Source organism: Pristiophorus japonicus, chromosome 32 (assembly GCF_044704955.1).
Source record: "Pristiophorus japonicus isolate sPriJap1 chromosome 32, sPriJap1.hap1, whole genome shotgun sequence".
Lineage (NCBI taxonomy): Eukaryota > Metazoa > Chordata > Chondrichthyes > Pristiophoridae > Pristiophorus > Pristiophorus japonicus.
The window spans coordinates 4,135,103-4,144,852 of NC_092008.1; the positions used below are offsets into that span (position 1 = coordinate 4,135,103).

Genomic DNA, 9,750 nt, shown 5'->3' on the forward strand with positions numbered 1-9,750 from the left:
GAGGAGATTTACCAGGATGTTTCACTAGAGAGGGTGCAGAGGAGATTTACCAGGATGTTGCACTAGAGAGGGTACAGAGGAGATTTACCGGGATTGTTGCACAGGAGAGGGTACAGAGGAGATTTACCAGGATGTTGCACTAGAGAGGGTACAGAGGAGATTTACCGGGATGTTGCACTGGAGAGGGTACAGAGGAGATTTACCAGGATGTTGCACTCGAGAGGGTGCAGAGGAGATTTACCAGGATGTTGCACTAGAGAGGGTACAGAGGAGATTTACCGGGATGTTGCACTAGAGAGGGTACAGAGGAGATTTACCAGGATGTTGCCGGGACTAGAGAATTTTAGCGGAAAGATTGGCGATACTGCGGTTGTTTTCTTTTGAACAGAGGAGACTGAGGGAAGATTTAATTGATGAGGGGCCTGGATAGAGTGGATAGGACGGACCTGTTTCCCTTGGCAGAGGGGTCAACAACAGGGGGTAGAGATTGGGGGGAGCTTTAGAGGGGATTTGAGGGGAAATGTCTTCACCCAGAGGGTGGTGGGGGTCTGGGGGGGAACTCACGGCCTGAAAGGGTGGTAGAGGCAGAAACCCGCACCACATTTGGACGTGCGCTCGACATGCTGTAACCCACAGGGCGACGGACCGAGAGCCGAAAAGTGGGATTAGGCCGGGATGGCTCTTGGTCGGCCGGCACAACGCGGACACAATGGGCCGGAATGGCCTCCTCCCGCGCTGTAAGTTTCTGTGAAAAGCGTAGTGGGGATAATTTTCCGGCAGCAGAGTTGAGCTCAAGGTACATAAATAAACCTTCACGCTTGCTGGGGATGAGAGGGCAGGCGAAGGAAGGCTTTGCGGAGGTGTTTAGCGGTTGTAGAGGAAAGGAGCGTGGAGTCATCGATGTTCCACGTCACGGATCTGGAGCACGGGGCATTGTGGGCGGAGGAGGCCGAGTCTCGATGGGAGCTCGGTGTGGTCTGTCCCAGATGTGCTGCTGGGTGACCAAAGCGAGGGTGAGCGGAGTGAGGGGGGGGTGGTGAGTGAGTCAACCAGAAGAAATGAGAGCGAGGGTTTTACTGGGGACAAGGGAATACAAGAGCAGGGAGGGGTATGTTCGAACTGTATGAAACACTCGTTAGGCCACAGCTGGAGTACTGCGTGCAGTTCTGGTCACCACATTACAGGAAAGATGTGATTGCACTGGAGAGGGTACAGAGGAGATTTACCAGGATGTTGCACTGGAGAGGGTACAGAGGAGATTTACCAGGATGTTGTACTGGACATGGTACAGAGGAGATTTACCAGGATGTTGCACTAGAGAGGGGATTTACCAGGATGTTGCACTGGAGAGGGTACAGAGGAGATTTACCAGGATGTTGCACTAGAGAGGGGATTTACCAGGATGTTGCACTGGAGAGGGTACAGAGGAGATTTACCAGGATGTTACACTGGAGAGGGTACAGAGGAGATTTACCAGGATGTTGCACTGGAGAGGGTACAGAGGAGATTTACCAGGATGTTGCACTAGAGAGGGTACAGAGGAGATTTACCAGGATGTTGCACTAGAGAGGGTACAGAGGAGATTTACCAGGATGTTGCACTCGAGAGGGTACAGAGGAGATTTACCAGGATGTTGCACGAGAGAGGGTGCAGAGGAAATTTACCGGGATGTTGCCTGGACTGGAGAATTTTAGTGATGAGGAAAGATTGGAGAGGCTGGGGTTGTTTTCTTTGGAACAGAGGAGGCCGAGGGGAGATTTAATTGAGGTGTGAGGGGCCTGGATAGAGTGGATAGGACGGACCTGTTTCCCTTGGCAGAGGGGTCAACAACCAGGGGGCAGAGATTGAAAGTAATTGGGGGGAGGTTTAGAGGGGATTTGAGGGGAAATGTCTTCACCCAGAGGGTGGTGGGGGTCTGGGGGGGGAACTCGCTGCCTGAAAGGGAGGTAGAGGCAGAAACCCTCACCACATTTGGACGTGCGCTCGAAGTGCCGTAACCCACAGGGCTACGGACCCAGAGCGGGAAAGTGGGATTAGGCCGGGATGGCTCTTGGTCGGCCGGCACAACGGGGTCACGATGGGCCAAATGGTCCAAAGTGCTTCACAGCCAATGAAACGCTTTTTTTGGAGTGCGGTCAGTGTTGTATTGTGGGAAACACGGCAGCAGATTTGCGCACAGCAAGCTCCCACACACAGCAATGTGATAATGACCAGATCATCGGTTTCAGTGATGTTAGTCGATCGATTAATATTGCCAGCGTGGAGACCTCTCCCATGTTCTTCTTCCAATAGAGGCCCCGGGATCTTTCACGTCCACTTGAGAGGGCAGACGTGGCCTCGGTTTAATGTCTCATCCAAAAGACGATACCTCCGACAGTGCGGCGCTCCCTCAGTACCGCCCCTCCGACAGTGCGGCGCTCCCTCAGTACCGCCCCTCCGACAGTGCGGGGCTCCCTCAGTACCGCCCCTCCCGACAGTGCGGCGCTCCCTCAGTACCGCCCCTCCGACAGTGCGGCGCTCCCTCAGTACCGCCCCTCCGACAGCGCAGTACGGCTCTCCCTCGGTACCGCCCCTCCGACAGCGCAGTGCGGCGCTCCCTCAGTATCGCCCCTCCGACAGTGCGGCGCTCCCTCAGTACCGCCCCTCTGACAGCGCAGTGCGGCGCTCCCTCAGTACTGCCCCTCCGACAGTGCGGCTCTCCCTCAGTACTGCCCCTCCGACAGTACGGCGCTCCCTCAGTACCGCCCCTCCGACAGTACAACGCTCCCTCAGTCCGGGGAGTGTCATCCGGGGGTCAAACCAGCGACCTACTGATCTCGGCGTCCTACGCTGTTCCAACGAAGCTCAACGCAAACTGGAGGAACAGCAGCTCATCTTTCGTTGAGGCACTTTACAGCCTTGTGGTCTCAACATCGAGTTTGACAATTTCAGACGGTAACCTCTGCCAACCTCACTCTTTCCTCCATTTTTGTAACCCTCCCCCAACACCGATCTTTTCTTCTCTCTGTCTCCCACGGCAGCGGGTAATTACTCGACTCCGCCTTTCACACCCTATGTAGACGCATCTTTGGTTCCCTAACCTCGATCATTACCGTCTCCATTCGGCCCATCGTCCCCTTTGTCTCTCTAATCTCTCCTGTCTTCCACCCAATCACTGACCTCTTTTCTTCTCTTCCCTCCCCTCCCCCTATCACTGCCCCCCCAGCACTTCCTTAACAATCCGTCACATTTCGAACATTCGCCAGTTCTGACCACGGGTCATTGACCCGAAATGCTAACTCTGTCTCTCTCTCCACAGATGTTGCCTGATGTGCTGAGATTTCCAACATTCTCTGTTTTTGTGTCAGTTCTAACCGTGCAGTGGGCATTTGGTGTACGTATACACAAATCACTAAACGTTACGACGCAGGTTAGCAAGGGCCATAAAAAAAGCAAACCAGGAACTAGGGTTTATTTTTAGAATTGAAAAGTAGGGAAGTTATGCTAAACCTGTATCGAACCTTGGTTAGACCACACTTGGAGCACCGTGCACAGTTCTGGTCTCCATATACCTGGGTTAGACCACACTTGGAGCACCGTGCACAGTTCTGGTCTCCATATACCTGGGTTAGACCACACTTGGAGCACTGTGCACAGTTCTGGTCTCCATATACCTGGGTTAGACCACACTTGGAGCACCGTGCACAGTTCAGGTCTCCATATACCTGGGTTAGACCACACTTGGAGCACCGTGCACAGTTCTGGTCTCCATATACCTGGGTTAGACCACACTTGGAGCACCGTGCACAGTTCCGGTCTCCATATACCTGGGTTAGACCACACTTGGAGCACCGTGCACAGTTCTGGTCTCCATATACCAGGGTTAGACCACACTTGGAGCACCGTGCACAGTTCCGGTCTCCATATACCTGGGTTAGACCACACTTGGAGCACCGTGCACAGTTCTAGTCTCCACATACCTGGGTTAGACCACACTTGGAGCACTGTGCACAGTTCTGGTCTCCATATACCTGGGTTAGACCACACTTGGAGCACCGTGCACAGTTCTGGTCACCATATACCTGGGTTAGACCACACTTGGAGCACTGTGCACAGTTCTGGTCTCCATATACCTGGGTTAGACCACACTTGGAGCACTGTGCACAGTTCTGGTCTCCATATACCTGGGTTAGACCACACTTGGAGCACTGTGCACAGTTCTGGTCACCATATACCTGGGTTAGACCACACTTGGAGCACTGTGCACAGTTCTGGTCACCATATTATATAAAGGATATAGAGGCACTGGAGAGGGGGCAGAGAAGATTTACAAGGATGATACCAGAAATGCGAGGGTGCACCTATCAGGAAAGGATGAACAGGCCGGGTCTCTTTTCTCTTGAAAAAAGGCTGAGGGGTGACCTAATAGAGGTCTGTAAAATGATGAAAGGTTTTGATCGAGTGGATACAGAGAGGATGTTCCCACTTGTGGGGAAGAGCATAACTAGAGACCATCAATATAAGATAGTCACCCAGAAACTCAATGGGGAATTCAGGAGAAACTTCTTTACCCAGAGAGCGGTGAGAATGTGGAACTCGCTGCCACAGGGAGGGGTTGAGGCGAATAGTATCGATGCATTTAAGGGGGAGACTGGATAAACACATGGGGGAGAAGGGGATAGAGGGTTATGCCGATAGATTTAGATGGGGAAAGACGGGAGGAGGCTCGAGTGGGGCATAAACGCCGGCATGGACTGGTTGGGCCCAATGGCCGGTTTCTGGCTGTATATCCCGTGTAATCCTATGTGTAAAAAAAAATAGCTTCAGTCATTCTCATTGCAGCTTTTAATATAATCATCGTAATATATCTGCCTCATGGGATCTTTGTTAAAGAGTTCGCACATTGCTATTAAGGAGGAGTCAGTTTATTCACAAAGGTTTAACAATCACACTACACATTACCAGTTCATCCACTAGGCTCACAACTGCATACCTCATCGTGGATGACCCAGATCCAATGGACTGCGGTTTTATTGAGTCGTGTGAACATCACGTGACTGGCTAAGCCACTCCCAACTCAACAGCTCCACAACTATTTTAATCTAACTTTAAATCGAGCGCCCCCTTGTGGTCAGGGTACTAAGAACCCACAAATTTACCAATGTTCTGGGGACTTTGCCGAAGGTAATTAAAATTTGGTTGCCGGGTGGTGGTGATACACTCCAGTCCCTCTGGCGCTCACCTCTCGCGGAAGGCCGCGAGCGTACCGGTGGACACTGTGTGACGGGACACGGGTCTGTGTGTCTGTGCGATTCCCTCGCACGGTGATGGGACGTGGGTCTGTGTGTCTGTGCGATTTCCCCCGCACGGTGACAGGACACGGGTCTGTGTGTCTGTGCGATTCCCCCGCACGGTGAGGGGACGTGGGTCTGTGTCTGAGCGATTTTCACCCGCCCACGCACGGTTTAATGGACGCGAGTAATTATCTATATATAGCTGTGAATATTGCAATGTTATCTGGTTGGGTTCCTCTGCACTGACAGAGCTCTGTTACTAAATGCGCGAAAATATGTAATTGGAAAGTTAATAGCATCCCTGAGGGGCACATACGGGTAAAGTTTGAAACAGCATTAAGGGCAACTGTCTGTCTCAATATCGGAGCCCAGTGTGAGTTATAAACACTCTCGCATCAGGTACAGCACGGGGTTAGATACAGAGTAAAGCTCGCTCTACACTGTCCCATCAAACACTCCCAGGGCAGGTACAGGGGGTTAGATACAGAGTAAAGCTCCCTCTACACTGTCCCATCAAACACTCCCAGGGCAGGTACAGGGGGTTAGATACAGAGTAAAGCTCCCTCTACACTGTCCCATCAAACACTCCCAGGGCAGGTACAGCACGGGGTTAGATACAGAGTAAAGCTCCCTCTACACTGTCCTATCAAACACTCCCAGGGCAGGTACAGCACGGGGTTAGATACAGAGTAAAGCTCCCTCTACACTGTCCCATCAAACACTCCCAGGGCAGGTACAGCACGGGGTTAGATACAGAGTAAAGCTCCCTCTACACTGTCCGATCAAACACTCCCAGGGCAGGTACAGGGGGTTAGATACAGAGTAAAGCTCCCTCTACACTGTCCCATCAAACACTCCCAGGGCAGGTACAGCACGGGGTTAGATACAGAGTAAAGCTCCCTCTACACTGTCCCATCAAACACTCCCAGGGCAGGTACAGGGGGTTAGATACAGAGTAAAGCTCCCTCTACACTGTCCTATCAAACACTCCCAGGGCAGGTACAGCACGGGGTTAGATACAGAGTAAAGCTCCCTCTACACTGTCCCATCAAACATTCCCAGGGCAGGTACAGCACGGGGTTAGATACAGAGTAAAGCTCCCTCTACACTGTCCCATCAAACACTCCCAGGGCAGGTACAGGGGGGTTAGATACAGAGTAAAGCTCCCTCTACACTGTCCCATCAAACATTCCCAGGGCAGGTACAGCACGGGGTTAGATACAGAGTAAAGCTCCCTCTACACTGTCCCATCAAACACTCCCAGGGCAGGTACAGGGGGGTTAGATACAGAGTAAAGCTCCCTCTACACTGTCCCATCAAACACTCCCAGGGCAGGTACAGGGGGGTTAGATACAGAGTAAAGCTCCCTCTACACTGTCCCATCAAACATTCCCGGGTGTAGACTAAAGGATCGAGCCTGGGTGCCCAGCCCTGATCAGCATCATGTGCGAGCTGCGGGTGTCGGCTGGATATGGCTTCGGGCAGGGGGGAGGGGGGGGGGGCGGGGGTCAGTGGTGATGCCTTCTGTAGTTGAATAGCCCCGTGACCTACGCACCCTCGGGAGTGGGAACGAGAAGGAATTGGGAGTGTGGGGGGGAACAGGGATGAATTGATGGGGTGGGGGAATGAGAAGGAATTGGGGCGGGAGGGAGGGTGTGGTGAACGGAGAGGAATTGATGGGGGGGGGGGAACGAGAGGGACTGATGGGGGGGGGGGGAACGAGAGGCACTGATGTGGGGGGGGGGGAACGAGAGGAATTGATGGGGGGGGGGGGAACGAGAGGAACTGATGGGGGGGGGGGGGGAACGAGAGGGATTGATGGGGGGGGGAACGAGAGGGATTGATGGGGGGGGGGAACGAGAGGGATTGATGGGGGGGGGGGGAACGAGAGGGATTGATGGGGGGGGGAACGAGAAGAATTGATGGGGGGGGGGGGGATCGAGAGGAATTGATGGGGGGGGGGAACGAGAGGAATTGATGGGGGGGGGGAACGAGAGGAATTGATGGGGGGGGGGAACGAGAGGGATTGATGGGGGGGGGGAACGAGAGGGATTGATGGGGGGGGGTGTAGGGGGGGAACGGGACGGAAATAAAGAGGAAGCTGTTTGACCAGGTGAGGCGGCGCCCAGTGGCCCCTCCCCCCGGTTCCCTCCCCCACCACTCCTAGGCAGCTTTCTCCTTCCTGCTCCTCAGGGCTCGGCCCAGCCTCCTAAGGCTGAGGCAGGCGGCGGCGGCCAGGGCCAGGCCGAGCAGGGCCAGGAAGGCGGCGACGTCCAGGCTGTAGTAGGCGTACCAGGGCAGGGCGTAGGCGGCCGGCTGCAGGTGGGCGGCCCCTCTGTGGCGCGCCGCGAACTCGATCCAGAAGACGGCGCGCTGCAGCGGGTGCTGGGGCTGGTCCCGGTGCAGGGCCGAGAGGCGGTCCATGGCTCGGCGATAGGCCGGGTTGCTCAGCACCTCCCGCAGGGCCGCGGCCAGCTCCCCGGGCTGCAGGCCGGCTGTGTCCAGCACCAGGGCCGCCCCCCGCGACTCCAGGCGCAGCAGGTTGTCGAACTGGTCGAAGATCAGCGGCAGCCCCACCACCGGCACCCCGTGGTAGATGGCCTCGTAGATGCCGTTGGTGCCCCCGTGGGAGACGAAGGCCACCACCTTTGGGTGCCCCAGGAGGTCCCCCTGCGGCACCCACTTGACCAGCATGGTGTTGTTGCCCAGGTTGGGCGGGGGCCGGCCGGTGTGCCGCCAAATCACCTTCTGCGGCAGCTCGGCGAAGGAGGCGGCGATGTTGGCCGCCAGGTCGGCGGGAAGCTCATCCACCATGGCGCCGAGCGACATCAGGATCACCCCGTGCGGACCGGAGCTCTGGACGAAGGCCTCCAGCTCGGGGGTGAGGGGCCGGGCGGGCCGGCACTGGAAGCCGCCGATGTACACCACGTTGGGCATGGTGGGGCGCGGGTACTCCAGCACAAAGTCCACCCGCATCAGCCACAGGTCGGCGCGCAGGGTGAGCTGCGAGAGGCTGGAGCCGGGGCCGAACTGCCGGCGGCACAGCGCGTCGTAGCCGGGGTGGATCATGGCCTCGCCCAGCTGCACCGTGGTGAAGTACTGCGCCGCGTTGGAGAGCCGCTGCAGGAAGCCCATGCGGTCGCTGTAGCGGGAGCCCACCGTGGGCACGTAGGAGGTGGGCGAGGGGGCGATGGCGGCGTGGCAGTCTCCCGTCGTCAGCCAGCGGCTGTTGTACACCAGCGGCAGCTCCAGCCGGTGGGCCAGCAGCACCCCGGTGGGGGACAAGGGGTCGGTGATCACCAGCTCGAAGCCCGAGCCCTCCAGCCGCCCCATCAGCTCCCGGTCCTCCAAGATCTGGACGACGAACGCCAGCATGAGCCGGTGAGTCTCCGCCAGCATGCGCCTGATCTCCTGCGTGCTGCGCACGAACGCCGCCAGCGTCTTGCCGTTCCGGAAGATCTCCAGCGACCGCAGGACAAAGTCCGCCATCTTGCCCTTGTCCTCCAGGATCCCCGCCTTGCCGTCGGCCGGCACGGTGATCGAACGGTACAGCTCCGGCTCCTCGGCGATGTACAGGCTCGTGGACGAGCGCAGCACGGTGACGGAGTGCCCCCGCGCGCCCAGCGCCCCGATCAGCACCTTCATGTTGATCCAGTGACTGCCGTCCACCGGCACCACCAGCATGTTGGCGGCCGGCGCAGGCAACGGCCAGGTCAACAGCACGGCGCCGATCCCCAGCCAGCCGACCAATCCCAGCCGCACCATTCTCGGCAAACGTCCAACGCCCTGCGGACAATTTAACAAGGAGCAGAGAAAAAGACACGTGTTACTGACGTCTCACTGGACGTTTGGGGGCAATCTTTGTTCCTGGCAGCTACCCGCCAGATAAACCCGCCCCTACATTGGCAGTGACACTCAACGCTAACATGTAGGGGCATCAAGAACCGGCGGGCACAGCCTAACAATAAGGGCGCGGTATATAGATTCGAGCAGCTTACTCTTGGCTATTGACCAGTACAATCTTATTCAACTGGAGAGCAGCTATACATTGCTGAGGTACAGCGGGACCTGGGGGTTACTTGTGCATGAAACACAAAAGGTTAGTATGCAGGTACAGCAAGTGATCAGGAAGGCCAAGGGTATCTTGGCCTTTATTGCAAAGGGGATGGAGTATAAAAGCAGGGAAGGCTTGCTACAGCTATCCAGGGGTATTGGTGAGGCCACACCTGGAGTACTGCGTGCAGTTTTGGTCTCCATATTTACTTGCATTGGAGGCAGTTCAGAGAAGGTTCACTCGGTTGATTCCGGGGATGAGGGGGTTGACTTATGAGGAAAGGTTGAGGAGGTTGGGCCTCTACTCATTGGAGTTCAGAAGAATGAGAGGTGATCTTATCGAAACGTATCAGATTATGAGGGGGGCTCGACAAGGTGGATGCAGAGAGGATGTTTCCACTGATGGGGGAGACGAGAACTAGGG

The 9,750-nt window shown here is 56.0% G+C and overlaps 1 pseudogene; it reads right to left on the minus strand.

The window, feature by feature from the left end:
• Window positions 1–7,436: 7,436 nt before the first annotated feature.
• LOC139240506 (UDP-glucuronosyltransferase 2A1 pseudogene) lies at window positions 7,437–8,990 on the minus strand (annotated as a pseudogene).
• Window positions 8,991–9,750: the final 760 nt, after the last annotated feature.